This window comes from Varroa destructor, unplaced genomic scaffold (assembly GCF_002443255.2).
Source record: "Varroa destructor unplaced genomic scaffold, Vdes_3.0 BEIS01000006.1, whole genome shotgun sequence".
Taxonomy (NCBI): Eukaryota; Metazoa; Arthropoda; class Arachnida; order Mesostigmata; family Varroidae; genus Varroa; species Varroa destructor.
In genome coordinates this window covers 12,608,457-12,622,270 of record NW_019211459.1, presented here as the reverse complement: position 1 = coordinate 12,622,270, position 13,814 = coordinate 12,608,457, and the positions used below count along the sequence as shown (strand labels likewise).

At 39.9% G+C, this 13,814-nt stretch overlaps 1 protein-coding gene, 1 long non-coding RNA gene and 1 other non-coding gene across 6 annotated transcripts in view; 2 read left to right on the top strand and 1 right to left on the bottom strand.

Annotated features, from left to right (window-relative positions):
• Positions 1-7,758: 7,758 nt before the first annotated feature.
• TRNAY-GUA (transfer RNA tyrosine (anticodon GUA)) lies at positions 7,759-7,843 on the top strand. Its single transcript is given in 2 exon segments — positions 7,759-7,795; positions 7,808-7,843. It is a non-coding gene; the product is annotated as a tRNA-Tyr (tRNA).
• Positions 7,844-9,879: 2,036 nt separating this feature from the next.
• Positions 9,880-13,814, bottom strand: part of LOC147754873 (uncharacterized) — an 8,852-nt gene continuing 4,917 nt past the window's right edge. For both annotated transcript variants that reach the window (XR_015330144.1, XR_015330145.1), the window contains one exon: positions 9,880-10,058. This is a non-coding gene — a long non-coding RNA (uncharacterized LOC147754873). The remainder of the gene's footprint in view (positions 10,059-13,814) is intronic.
• The window catches only part of dally (division abnormally delayed protein), a 68,914-nt gene continuing 68,814 nt past the window's right edge, over positions 13,715-13,814 (top strand). For all 3 annotated transcript variants that reach the window (XM_022810954.2, XM_022810953.2, XM_022810952.2), the window contains exon 1: positions 13,715-13,814. This exon is cut by the window's right edge and continues 645 nt beyond it. The gene's annotated coding sequence lies outside the window, so the exon portion shown is untranslated.

Here is a 13,814-nt window from a genome sequence, read left to right as displayed (position 1 = left end):
AATCCAATAGTACTTCCAATTGTTGATAAAATTGCAAAAATCATGATCTTCACATGCCTCGTAGGGAGAGGCAAATGACGTGTTCTTGCGGGTATGCCCGGCGCTTAGAAATCACAAACACTGAAATATTCAACAAATTGGTAACATATTGCATTAGAGCTGCTCATATTGAATCTTGTTTCCAATATACGAGATACAGATTTTTTAGGCCACAACAGTAGAACGAGTTTCCTATTACTTCATTACGGTCACTCGCAATTAGTAATGGTGCACAATGAATTTGCTGAGGAAGTCAAGAATTGAGGGATTTATCCCATCTTGGTGTGTTCTGGTAATAATACGGACCTGAATTAGGACAGAGGAATGAGCCGGTGAGTCCAATAATTAGAACATTGTTTCCATGTTTAATGATTAGTGTCGAAGTATCTTAGCGCATACACATATTATTGTTGAATTAAAGTACTGTTAGCATTTTTAAGACCGATCTAGACCTTTAATGTCAAGCAACGCGTTTAGCAGTCATTGTAGCAATTTCCTTTCTAGTGGCGACGACAATAAGGATAAGAATGAGGATAAACGACGAAGCCAAACTATATATATATATATATATATATATATATATACAAACCATCCACGTTTCCGGTGCTGCCGTACAACGTTGCTTCAGACCGAACGATACCTACGTTTTGATTCAAATCTACATCATCTCACATGTCTCTATTAAATGCACACATATTATGGCCAAAACGGCTAAGACAGCCGCTGCTGTCCGGTTCATGGAGGAAGACTCATTCAAACGAAGTAAGCTGAGCCCTTGAGAGATCTCCAGTTAGCTTTTGCGTGGTGTCCACTGTCGTAGTGAGATTTCGACAAAAATTTAGGTCCGCGCTGCTGCACGTGTTTTAATCCATACATACTTGTTCTTTCTACACTGCCTTTGACATAGATCTTTTTATCTCTACCGAATCAAAATGATTTATTCTTTCTTGAACTAAAGATCTTCGAGCGGTGTTTTAATCATTGCGCATAGATAGACCGAATTTCCTGGTAGTTTGGAATTTACGGCGCGTGAAACTCATACCGGGTCACAAGTTTCTCGATGGCGACAATGTTTTTTAGTAAATGTACAAATTGCGGTTGCAAATTCCTTGAACCGCAATTCCGGTGACTAGCTAACACTCCGCAATGCAGGCCGAATCTTCGCAAATTTCGGCGGTGAGGAAATAGACGCTGTAACTGTGATTATTGCGCGTCGTAAGCAATTCAGCCACGATCATTTATTCTGGTAACATTCAGGTAAACAAATAATTAACAAATGAATTAATAACAAAGAAGTTTAGTGAACACCCTAGTATCCGCATAAATTCGCTACTTCTAGAGTGCTGAAACAATCTGTTTTTAACACAAATTCCGTAAAGTAATTATTTGCTAATTGTATAGGAAGATGATTAATAAAAAGTGAATAAAGGCATATGAAGGTTAATAATAAGACGAAAAACTGCGGACAAATTATTATTGTTTAGACCGACCTAAATAGGTCTATGCTGCTGCTGCGAATTCTAACAAAAAACGAACATTCTTGCACAAAATGCTCTGTTACAGACAAACTACTTCAAACCAAACAGTCAAAGATTATAACGTCCAGGCAACAGCTATAGAAGTATTTTGTACTTATTTAAGTGTCTTATGCTTTAAAGGAAAACATTTTAGTGGAACAACAGATTGTATTTATATCGCACCAGGTCTTAGGTTACGTCACAGGCAAATACGGACGAATTGCACGCAAAGCGTGCTCTGCGCTTTAAGTAACATAAATTTTATCAATCAGAGGATAACGAGTTTAAGAATAATACTAATGGTCACTGTGTCTGCGGAGTTCAGGGCTTTTTATCTAGAAGTTACGTATATGTGTAAGGTTGTCATAGAATCGCCGGAAGAGAACTGGTTTAGTGGAGCGACTTTTTTTGAAAAAGGTGGAGCACCGCGTGCTGTAGGCCACATACTATTAATAGGCGTATGGCCCTGCGAATAATGGAAAGAAATGGTCATTCATTGCCGCGTTAAATAAATGACGTCTTCGAACGGTCATGGCTAGGCCATGGCGGTATGAGGAGGAAAAATAACTTCCTGATTCGGCTGAGCCAACGACTGGGCGGCCGAAACGCAATCATGTATAGAAAATAAATTTTAGAAGAACACTGGCACCGTAGAATGCGTATACCAGATCGATAACGCTATATGAAAAACCAAAAGCGTAATAAAATAATGAAACCAAATAGATAAAGGTAGCAACAAGATGAAATAAATTAACATTTTTCTACCTGAATTTCGTCTATTGCTTAGCTTGCGTTCGATGCTCAACAGTGCCTGATGAATGAGTAGTATAAGGCACTCATCCGGCTGCATTAAAAACAAGCGTACATATATTCATGTATATAGTATAGTGCAAATTTGTTCATTTTTAGAAAAGTTTTTAAGCGGTCTGGTGTTTATAATCTGTGATTGAACACCATTGGCCCATAAATAAGCTTTTGACAAAATGTACAAAGGTTTACCTAACCATAGTGAGCTAGGCTTATCATTCATTAAAATATTTACGACTGCCTGCTTTTCTTGATAATGGTTATTTATTGAACTCGAGGAGAACTCTAATGCGCATCATTGCACAAATACATATGGATAGGGTGAGGCAAAAGTCTTAGTTGGAGAGTTTTACGTTACATTTGTTACAGTAGTAAAAGATACGTGAATAAGTGGAATAAAAACCATATTTAACTGCGTAAGATAATTGTAGCAGGGCAATCTTGACATTGCGTTATAACTACTCAATTTAACGCTTTTCACTATTTATACATTTCTGCGGTCTGCTTTTTAGATTTAAACGAACACTTGCGTCATGTCTACGATCAATGATTTCTACGCAAAGAGCTTAGCAGTAACCAGACTTTAGGAGCCGCGAAAGTCCATTGACGTGCGATCCGATAATCGCGGCAGCTATTCCAGTAAACCTCGTTGATCTATTTATCTATTTGGCAACTTCGTCCAGGAATTTGAACACGTTTGATGCGCAACGCAGTAGCGCTTCGACTAGTTAGAAAAAAAGAGACAAGCTACCGTATTGCAGTCTAAATGGTGACAGAATGATGTCTGGTAGCGCACTCAGGTGCAAATCGTAAATACTGCAAGAAAAAGAAACATAGCCAACAACTGGTGAAATGACAGCGATTGATTTCGGCCAATTCAGCTGCTGCTCTAACCTTCACTACTCTGATGAGGATTTTTTGTTGCCCAATAGGCATTATATCATCGATTTTGAGCACCTGAGAATTTGAAATGAGCTTCATCAGATCGCACCATCTATGCGATATATTTAATATATTAGTCTCATACTGATGCGTGCTCAATTTAACCATTAAAGAGATTTTCTTTTAAAAAGTCTCTTGGTTTCTTCGTCCTACTGTAGCACAATAGTGGCAGCAAAGGCCGTAACCATAACAAGAAGACGTGGATCGAGGTGGCCGGCGTAAGTAGTGTAACAAGCAACACATCCTGCACGTTTCTTTGGTCATAGGGAGTACATACATTGTAAGTCCTTATCTCTTATCTGAAGCAACAGAAATAGCAATGAAAATAGCCAACCATCGATGAAAAGAAAGATCGCATATAGTATTTTACATCGGGACTGTCAGTCCACACTACAAGCCCTGTTTTCACAAATTTCAGCGGGAAACTGAAGCGGCCTCAGTCATGACGTGGACCCCTTCTAGATAAACCCCATAGTAATTTCTCATGGTAAATGTTTGGAGTGATTCCATATATAACGAATAGAACCTAACATAACTGCACGAAAAAAGTACCGTATCAAACACACTATAATTCTGCGATCTTTTTTTATTCAAAACAAATGTGCATACAGCAAATCATGAAGCAATGTCAGCTGATACATTCTCAAAACTAATTTTTGCGTTATACGCCTCAAAGATCCCTGGGCTATATCTAGCTCGGGAGAAATTCTTCCTGTGAATTTCTCGGAGTTCTTAATAAATAACTTTCTAACATTTGTTATCTTCTGATAGGTAGCCGTTTTCGGCCTGCCACTTATTAGGGTATCGGAGACGGGCTGGTGACTTCAAAGGCGTCGCATATGGCGCGGGTTTCATTTTAGTGATGATGGCGTGCTTCCAAAGTCGAATTTACTTTTGCTGAATTTCTATGTTTCGAGTTTTACTTCTGGTATCATCGTTAGGCAATCTATCAAACGGTTGGCTGGCTTCCAGCACAAAACGAAGCCTGTCTACACCGGTGTTCCACAACGTGTCTAACATTAGCAAGCAAAGACCCACTAAGCTCCGACGGGGACTCTGCTCTGCGTTTTCTGTCCACCATTATCGGTTGATGATGCACCATAAACCTTTGTTTAGAACCACGTTGAAATATCGGCGTATAAAACCTACAATAGCACATAGTAGTCAAACTAGATGATCAGTACGAAACGTTTGGTTTGTGGGACATGCGATTATATGAGCTTCTATCATGGAAGTCTTTGAGGAAGGTGCGTTAGGATGATGGCAAGTTTTAGTTTTTCAGCAAAATCAAAGAGATCAAGATAAATAATCAAGGAAAAATAATGTATTTAAGGAATATGAAGAACTATTCTCAAGGTCGACAACTGCAGATGTGGCAGCTATGCCGTTTCATAGTTAAATAAGTTAAAAAAAACTCCAGTTAGGTTTGGCAAGATCCGCTTCGGTTAGATTCCTAAAGTAGAAGGGGATACATTTTTGACGTTATATTTGAAAGAGGTTATTCCGAGGGTCTGTTCACATAGAAAGAACATTGTTCGCATAAAACTGTTATAAAAAATTTAAAAAATAATGCAGAATTAACAGATGGCGCGTGAAAAACTGTTGTTTACAGGATGTTGTTCTCCACTTCTCTCATTCCAGTTTCCTTTGACTTCGTGAATATTGTCTGCCGCTGACGTTTATGTTTATGTCGGCTTGAACAGTTGAAATTTTGACTGAAAGCGCCAGGGTAGCCGGCTCAAACTCTAACAACACCACTACATACTTCATGACAAATCCAATTAAGTAAAGCAAATATATCCAACAGGATACAACGAAAAGGGAATAGGCATCGACTTCAGGTGGCAGTCGTCGAGTGACAACTGGCGCTCGTCGTTCGAAACACTGCTTGGCCTTCTTTGCTCTGAAATTGTAGTTTCCAAGAACTTGTTGATACAAACCATTTGTGTATGTTTTTTGTCCTGAATAGCTAGAAACTTGGTTTTCGAACTCCGTGGATATATATTGTCAAACATGTTAATACATTATATAGGACATGTTCAACGACAAGTTGTGACTGGTTAAAGGGAGCTTTTTGCGATGAGCGAGAAATTTGCGACTTGATCCGAAAACCTTGTTGGGGCCGAATCTAAGAAAATATCCTTTTATATAAATGTATAATCACATGTGCGACATAATTCACTCGTGTCATAAGAAACTGTCGTTTCGTTGGATAAGATGGTTTACCGATAGTCACTTGCGTGTAATATTGCATTGAATCCATTAGCACAACCATAGGATTATAGAAATGGTACTAGGATACATTTATCCTAAATGTAACATTAAATCTCCATTTTTACTGTGTTTGTTTACATATTTCTTTCTACTTAGATAGATGTGATGAAAATTGTACGTATCTGTTATGCTGTTATAGCCGAACCTAGTGTAGTTTGAAACTTAATAACTTTTGAACTACTTGTGCTAGAATGATGATGCTTAATATGTTAGAGGTACTTTCTTTTATCTTTTGCACACTTTTCTAGCACACTAGCATGTTCTGGACAGTCATATATTTTCCATTCACGTTCCTACGTGTGATTTCTATGCAGATTCTTTATTTATGGCTTGTCAAAGTAAATGGATAGCGATATACGCTTTCCCACCAGTTATTTTTTTAGGGTATAGAAAGCCTTATAATGATGCGCACTTAGATCAGGAGAACAAGCAGGTTAAGGCTAACGTTGAATATATTTTTGCTCAATCCAGAAGGTAACAGAGACATGGCAATGAGGTATAACCGAGTTGTTAGGTAACCAGGTTGTGTGCTTTCGGCTATCGTACCAATCGTTCGGGAAACCGTCCTTTGAAAAATTCGAGATAACAAGCAGTATTCATTGATTAATTTTTGGCAAACGTCGTATGGTAGTACTTATTCCAGATGTCCATTGCATATAATACCATCACATTAAGTTCGAGCTCAGCTTCTCTTCGGGCGACGCCACTGGTCTCTGTCTGTCTGGTTGGCGGTAGAAATCGAACTGTTTCGTCTACGACCACCGTAAGTTCCAGGCGATTTTCTGATGATTAAAGTTTCGCGAATTCCACATCGAATACATAACGTGTCTTTAATTTAATTAAGACGAGCTGTTCGATCGTCACATTTTGAGTATCTGGATTATAATTCTATAATATGACACATACGAAGTGCCAGTATTGGCCAAAAGCTTAGACTTCAAGCTCTGCTTTCGTGAAAAGCCTCCTCAATTGCGGCAATGCGTCTTTATCCTTTGGGTCGCAAAATTTCGTTTCTTTAGTTTTCAATACCCCAATTTCCGTTCGTGGGACGTTTGCGCCATTCGCGTACAGTGCTTCCGCTTAAAGCTTCCTTGCCTGATGTCTTAACCGATCTTCGATGAATTTCTGGAGCGCTAAATTTGATACTTGAGACTAAAAGATGTTTTTATTTTTGAAATAATTTTTTCTAAAGTAAAAAAATCACCTGGTTTTTCACTCATAACTTTATAATAGACCGGGGTATTTACTAGCCAGGTTTTGTCTGTTAACGGTACGTAGATCAAAAGTATTCTAACTCCCGTCGGATTAGCCTACCACATAAATATACAGGACACAGCCTTCAAATTGGGATTTTTTCATAGTTTTGTTTTTATGAATGTATCTAAATTTAAAAAAAAAAAAAGATATTTTAATGATTTTCTTACATGCACTACAAGTGTCATTCCTTACAGTTATAGTTATTCACTGTCATTACAGCCTGAATTGAGGACCTAACTACTGGTTAATTATTTTCAGAATATTATTTTTTAATTCACTCATAGCTTTTTTTTTTTTATGGTAATCCTTAGCACGATTGGTAAATGTACATTCCCCTACGCTCAAATATGCTACATACAACGAGACTAAGTTTTGGGCCGATAGAAGCCAAAAATCCTAAGAACGTAACGTCTCAGAACGGCCAAAAATGTCCAAGAGGTGCAAAAAAGCCTAGGAACTGCCAAAAAGTCTAATCCTTGGAACTTATCTGGATAACATAATTGACAATTGAGATTTTCTTCTCTAGAAAGGCCGTAAATTTTTTTTATGTCAAAGATCAAGGCGTATTAAAAATGGCTTTTTGATCATTTTTTGAGCCGTTTAAATCTTTGACTTTGTTTCATAGAAATCTTCCTCAGATTTTTTAGAGGCCGTGTGAAAACCAACAATAGCAAAGACCGTCATCTTGAGGCAAAAAAAATATTTGGTAATAATAAGGTGTTCGTCCAGTTTAAAGAGATTGTATATCAGTTGCAAATTGCATAAAGGACGCAATATATTCTACCGTTCCGTTAAAGAAAAAGCTGCTTATTTTTCCGTACTGAAAATGGCGGGCCAACCCGTGCGCGCAATAATAAATAACTCGACAGTCTTCCCAATATATATAGATATATATATATATAGTAGGGTTATTCTACTCGTACCGTCGATAGCTCAGTTGGTAGAGCGGAGGACTGTAGAACATTGCAGCCATCCTTAGGTCGCTGGTTCAAATCCGGCTCGACGGAATCTTTTGAAATTATAGTATCATATCGGCGCTAAATGGTGACATTTTTTGGAAACGTTCAAGTATAAACTTTATCCAAGTCATCCATTTTACTCAAATATGATAAGGTTTACATGTATTTGAAATTAACTTCCAAAGATTGGATTGCAAACTTTTACATAGCCAGGTGTTTTGTTTTCAATGCAGACGTTGCATTGCATGTCTGGGTAGAGTAAGAATCGAGCTATTTTATTCAGAAATTTATTTAGTTACTTGTAGTTATTATTTGGTGGCGCGTCGCGCAGAGCTGATTGTCGTAGTCCGTGTTAATACAGAGGTTAGTATCCTCGCCTGTCACGCGGGAGATCGGGGTTCGATTCCCCGACGGGGGGTTCAACGTTTGAGTTTTCCACCCTTTATAGCCTGAACGTGAATAAAAGACAAAACTTTTAATAAGGGGTGTGTGTCAATTATAAGTAATCATTGCACGTCTATGTTACCTATGCGACGGGTTCGGTTGCTCTCGACTTCCAGGATGGCTTTTCTTGGAATCTGTAGTGTATCTAATAGCTACATGCGTGTTTGAACTACCCTTATTTGGATAGCTGACCCACTCTGTATATACTGTCGATTTGACGAGACATCTGTATGAGCTGTGAAAGAGGCTGAGAGAGCATCTCAGATTCTTTTTTTGAAAGCGCTCCTCACCTCTTATCGTAAATATAGCAGCGTTTACGATGAGACTCGTATAATTTTGAATAGTCGAGCACGACTGATCTATCGAATTCGAAACATTATGATCCTGTTTACTTGTTTATGACTTACACCTTAAAAATAGGGTTATTTAAGAGAAATATATTTATATTCAGAGCACGCTGTAGGCATCCATATCTTGCGCATTACGAATTTCATATTTAACGCGTCTGTTTAGCATGAACCACATGAGTATCGTTCAACCAGCATGAGAACAGATTTGTTATCAGTGTCCTCGCGCTATTAGAACACCATTTTACTTAACGATATGATTCTAAAAAACGTCTTCCGTATTTTACGTCCGATACTTTAGCTATTAGGCATGACTTAACGCGACTGACTCCCAATAGGGAACGACGTGTCGCAGCTTCGGAGCTGGACCACTACGTACTCCTCAATTTGTCATGTAGCATCTACCCACCGCGCTCTCACTTGGACAATTCTGTCTATCCATTAGGGGTTGGTGAGCTCGAAATTGGCATCGGCAAGTATAAATCAGCTTGAAAATCTAAAAACTGGGTCTTAAGACTTGTAAAATCTCAGATGTGAATCAGCATTTCAGGGAATTCTACTGCAAACCGTAGTAGGAACGAGTCAGACAGGTGCGTAATCTGGTCGGTGGACGTGTACTCTAATTAATATTGAAAATACTTCAAATAGAAGCAACGAATGCTGGATCCCCCCAAAACTAACCGCCGTTTAAAGAAATTGCTAGATGTACATAAATAACTGCAAACCAGCCAAACTGTAATTTTTTGCTGTCAACCCCAAAAACAGCGCATGTTGTGGAAATTACTAAGTGAAAAATTATGGCAGTCTTCCTGTCATTTGTTCTTGCCCTATATCTATTGGAACCGACACAATTTTTAATAAAATAATGTGAAGCTTTTTACTAAAATCATTTATTTGCGTTCGTGTTACATCAAGTGTATTAGATAAGCAATTCCACGAGAAGCCGGTATGATCTCAGTAGCACTATATGTCCATAGAAAATCAGTGGACAGCCCTACTGTTCCTAGTGTGCTCATGTCAAAATCGCATCGTTACCGATCTCATTCACCAACGCCAACACGGCTGACTTACCCTTACTGTTATTGATAGCCTAGTATCTCGCGCCTAGATGGGAACATGTGTCCTAGCACAGAGTCTACGGCATATTAAGTTACGCTTTACTGAAAATGTCGGTCCAAAGCTGGCTATAGAACAAGAACAGATATACATTTTTAGAAAAACAAATGATAGTTGCAAAAATCGGCAGAAATTCTGTTGAATCCAATTTAAATGCTTGTTCTGGGCGAAAATACATTGTAAAAAATGATTGATGAAGATTTATTAAACGTTTATTTAAAAGTACGTTCAACGATGGCCGTTGTTCGAAGATTCTCAATCATGCGAAACCGCTGAATGACAGGCATAAGGGTGTCCATATGCACAAATGTAATGGAAATGTTCGGCGTTGTGGGGCCAGCCTCACAGCCATTGATCTGAAACAATCAAAATAGCTCTGATCCTAGTCATGTAGTTCAGGTACGTTTTTCAATTACTCACAACTACCTTGAGACATTGTTTTCAAACTGAAAAAAAAATCCTTAGAAGTCCGGCTTTACAATACATTTCGGTATTTTCATGAAAGCCGTTAAGCCTTTGTTTCAGTTTCGTCCAGACTAGATGGGCCGTTCACCGTGAGCCATAAGATAAAGATAGCTGCAGCTTGGGTTAATGAGGGCATTTTCAGACGATTGATTGAGCACCATCCAATTCAGATGTGCTGTGAAGAACGACAATGCAAGGTCCTTGGCCTTCTTCTCACTCCTAATCTGCAAGGGCTTTGCGTTTCTCTAGCTGGCATCGTTACGAAGCTCCAGCATCTGTTTACTGCTTTATGTTTACGATGTGAAGAATTTCCTTGAGTGTCTCCTAATGTGGTCTAATTAATCCTAATCAAGCCGTGCACTTGTAGTGGTGAATGTTCTGTTGCAGTTTCTCTGATCAATAGCATACCATTCGGTCTGAGCTTAATAGAATACTGATACGGTCTTATTTCGTATTGATACAGTGTTCAATCAATAGTTCCTGAAAAGATTATTTGCACTAGGGCATGCAGCGTCAGAACACGGTTTGATCCGAAGCGGTGTGTCAGCCGCTCTTGCTTGCGTTTTTCTATATGATAGTTTTACAAACTATTAGCTCTAATAAGTTCCATATCTTTTTTGCATGCTTCAACACTGAACACAACTATAGCAGGTAACTAGTCTAGCTATTACAGTTTATATTTTTGAAATATTTTATATTTTGATTGTGCTAAATTAAACATCTTATAGCATAAATATCCTGCGGTGTTCGGATGGAACCAAAAGAAAATTGCTTTCGTTCTTTTTACAGTTTAGAATAACGCCTGCTTTATACATACTCGCGCTGAAATTATAACCTCAGACACGAACGAGGAGATCATTTGAGACCATAAATGTCTACAGGGCACTCACCTTGTAAGAACTTTAACTAACTCCAAGTTATTAAGTCTGATATGTAATCTCACTACAGCAAAAAACGAATTTTTTCTCGAGAAAAATGAACCCACTATTGACGCACCCCAAGTAGATCTTTACATTCGTACATCTAAACGTTGATCCTTGTGAAATCGTCAGCAGCAGAAAAAAGATACCCGAAAAATACAAACTAACTGGGACGCGTGGCTATAATAATCGTACTTAGTTTCAATGTACAGTAGAACTAGCCCCCAGGTTGTTAGAGCCAAAGGCCCAAATTTTGTCTTACACGGATTCCTGCCTCTTATTTATTTCGCATCTTTTTGAGAACTTACGGCGCTTAGCGCTAATTTATCTCCTATACTGTACTTGCTGGTTGCGGTGTTTTCTTCGCTGACCGTGCCGAATACTATTATGCATTGAAGGTACAGGTCTTTATAATACAAATTTCGTAATTTATCCTTTTTCACGTTACCTTTTCTACTTTACTATATCCCTTAGCATTGGCGTTAACAACCGACTGGTTGGGTTCACCAATCAGAACATCTTCAAAAGAAGTGCCAATCCTCTAAATGTAATTGTCCGCCACCACAATTTACTGACTTGGGTAGTCACCGTTGCTCTATTTCTAGCTCAGATCTAGTCAGAGTTATTCTTTCCAATCACATAACATCAATCGGAAAAATCGAAAGATCACTATGAACTCCGAAACTGCAACGGTCGTGAACCATCGATCCGCATTCAAAATCAACTCCAGCCAGATAGAACAAAGATTTTCGACGGCCCAACTTTCTGCAATAGCTGCCTCGAACGCGGTGGCGACGAGTACGGCATTTCGACAGGGCCACACCGATTCAACAATGGAACCCTAACATATCCTTACAATAGCTACGCAGCGTGCAGCCTTTCTGCATCTATGAAATCTCCCTTTTCATCACCCGCAACGAGTCTCCTTGGCGCAGATCAGCTCCCAGCAAAAGCAACAGTAGACTCAACGGGACGATAAGCATGCAACGGTTACTTGCTACCTTCGCGGCACAGTACCCTGACTGAGCTATGCGGATTAGTTTGTCCATATCTAGCTGTGCGCCGACGAACTTCTCTAGATTTCTTCTGAAATTCGCCACCTGTAATCGACGGCCCAGTCTGTCGCCCAAGTCAAATGGCAGACCGAAAAGAACACAGAATTTCCTCCGTCGCAGTGGCAGTATTAGCGAGTTGACGACGAATTAGCTCTCACTGGAAACCCAAGCCCGCTGAGTATACGTGCATTTGTATTATCTGCCCTCTCCCAATTCGGCGAGGGTCATCCGCGGTATGGCCGAAGCAGCACGCGACTCGCCCGACGATAACTGCCGGCCAGCCGATTATGAAAGACTCGGAGTGCTGCGGGTCTCTAGTAGTTGACTACGAGAACGGAAGGCTGACATAGGCTCTGCGTGAAATAGAGTTGCTTGAACGTGTTGGTAGTCCGTACTGTCGGTGTCGGTCTATGTGCTGACTGTGAAAGCCCATTCCTTCAGGAGTGGAGATAATCCTGTAGAGCCGAGTAGCAGTGTAGTGTAGCCTGGTAGTGCGCTAAATAAGTGCGAGTAAACGAAGCAGCAATCAGTTGGATAGTGGGGCCGATACTCTGTACAACGCTACGATGAATGACAACGAAAGTTGAAATCACCGAACATTATAGGGCAGTTCAAAAAACTAAAGTAGCAAACGAAATTGGTGTGTATTTGTGACGACCTGTGGATCTATCTATTTTTCTACTAGTAAAATTCGTCCTAGTCCATTTATACAACAGAGTTTGTGACGGTGGTTATTTATTCAGGATATATGTCGTAGCGAGCATCTCGTCGTGAGACGACATCACGGCAAAGTAAAGTGGCTAAAAAAGTGAAACGGAAATAAAGGGAACGCAAAGAGAAACCTGACTAAGATCACGTCAGAAGGAAAATAAAAAAAAAGTGCGTGTCCAGCGCGTGAACAAACTAAAACAGAACGTTTCTGGAAAAGATATAACAAGACGTGGCAAATCTTTGGCGCTGACAGCAACAGTCCACGTGAAATAAGGCAAGACATGTCTGCTATTTCGTTCGTGGTCACCCCGAGAGTTCTAATTGATGTCACCGCATAATACTTATAGACTGGGTGGTATACCTCGTTCCCTCGTCGAAATAAGGAAGAGGCTGTGAAGACAGTTCTAAGAAAGCTGAACAGCGACAAGTTTATACCCACCGCACCTATTGAAGATTATGAGGATTGACGAATGACGAGCGACGCTTGATATTTTCCGTGCAGAGTTTAGAATAAAATAGCGCGGTGCAGGAGTGCCATTACTAGCGGTAACGGTGGCTTGGCACTGCCAGAGCTAAGCATTACCGATTGTTTTTGTGATTAGGTGAAGTGTTAAAGTTCAAAATAAGTGCTGAATTGAAGCAGACAAAAAAAAAACTAGAAAATCTAAAAAGATAGACAGACAGGCAGACAAACATACAGACAGACAGACACAGGCAGGCAGGTAGGTAGATAGATAAATAAATAAATAAGTAAATAAATAAATAGATAGATAGATAGACAGACAGACAGACAGACGGACGGACGGACGGACGGACGGACCGGACGGACGGGCGGGCGGACGGGCGGGCGGACGGGCGGGCGGGCGGGCGGGCGGACGGACGGACGGACGGACGGACCGACCGACAGACCGACCGACAGACAGACCGACAGACAGACAGACGGACGACGGACGGACGGACC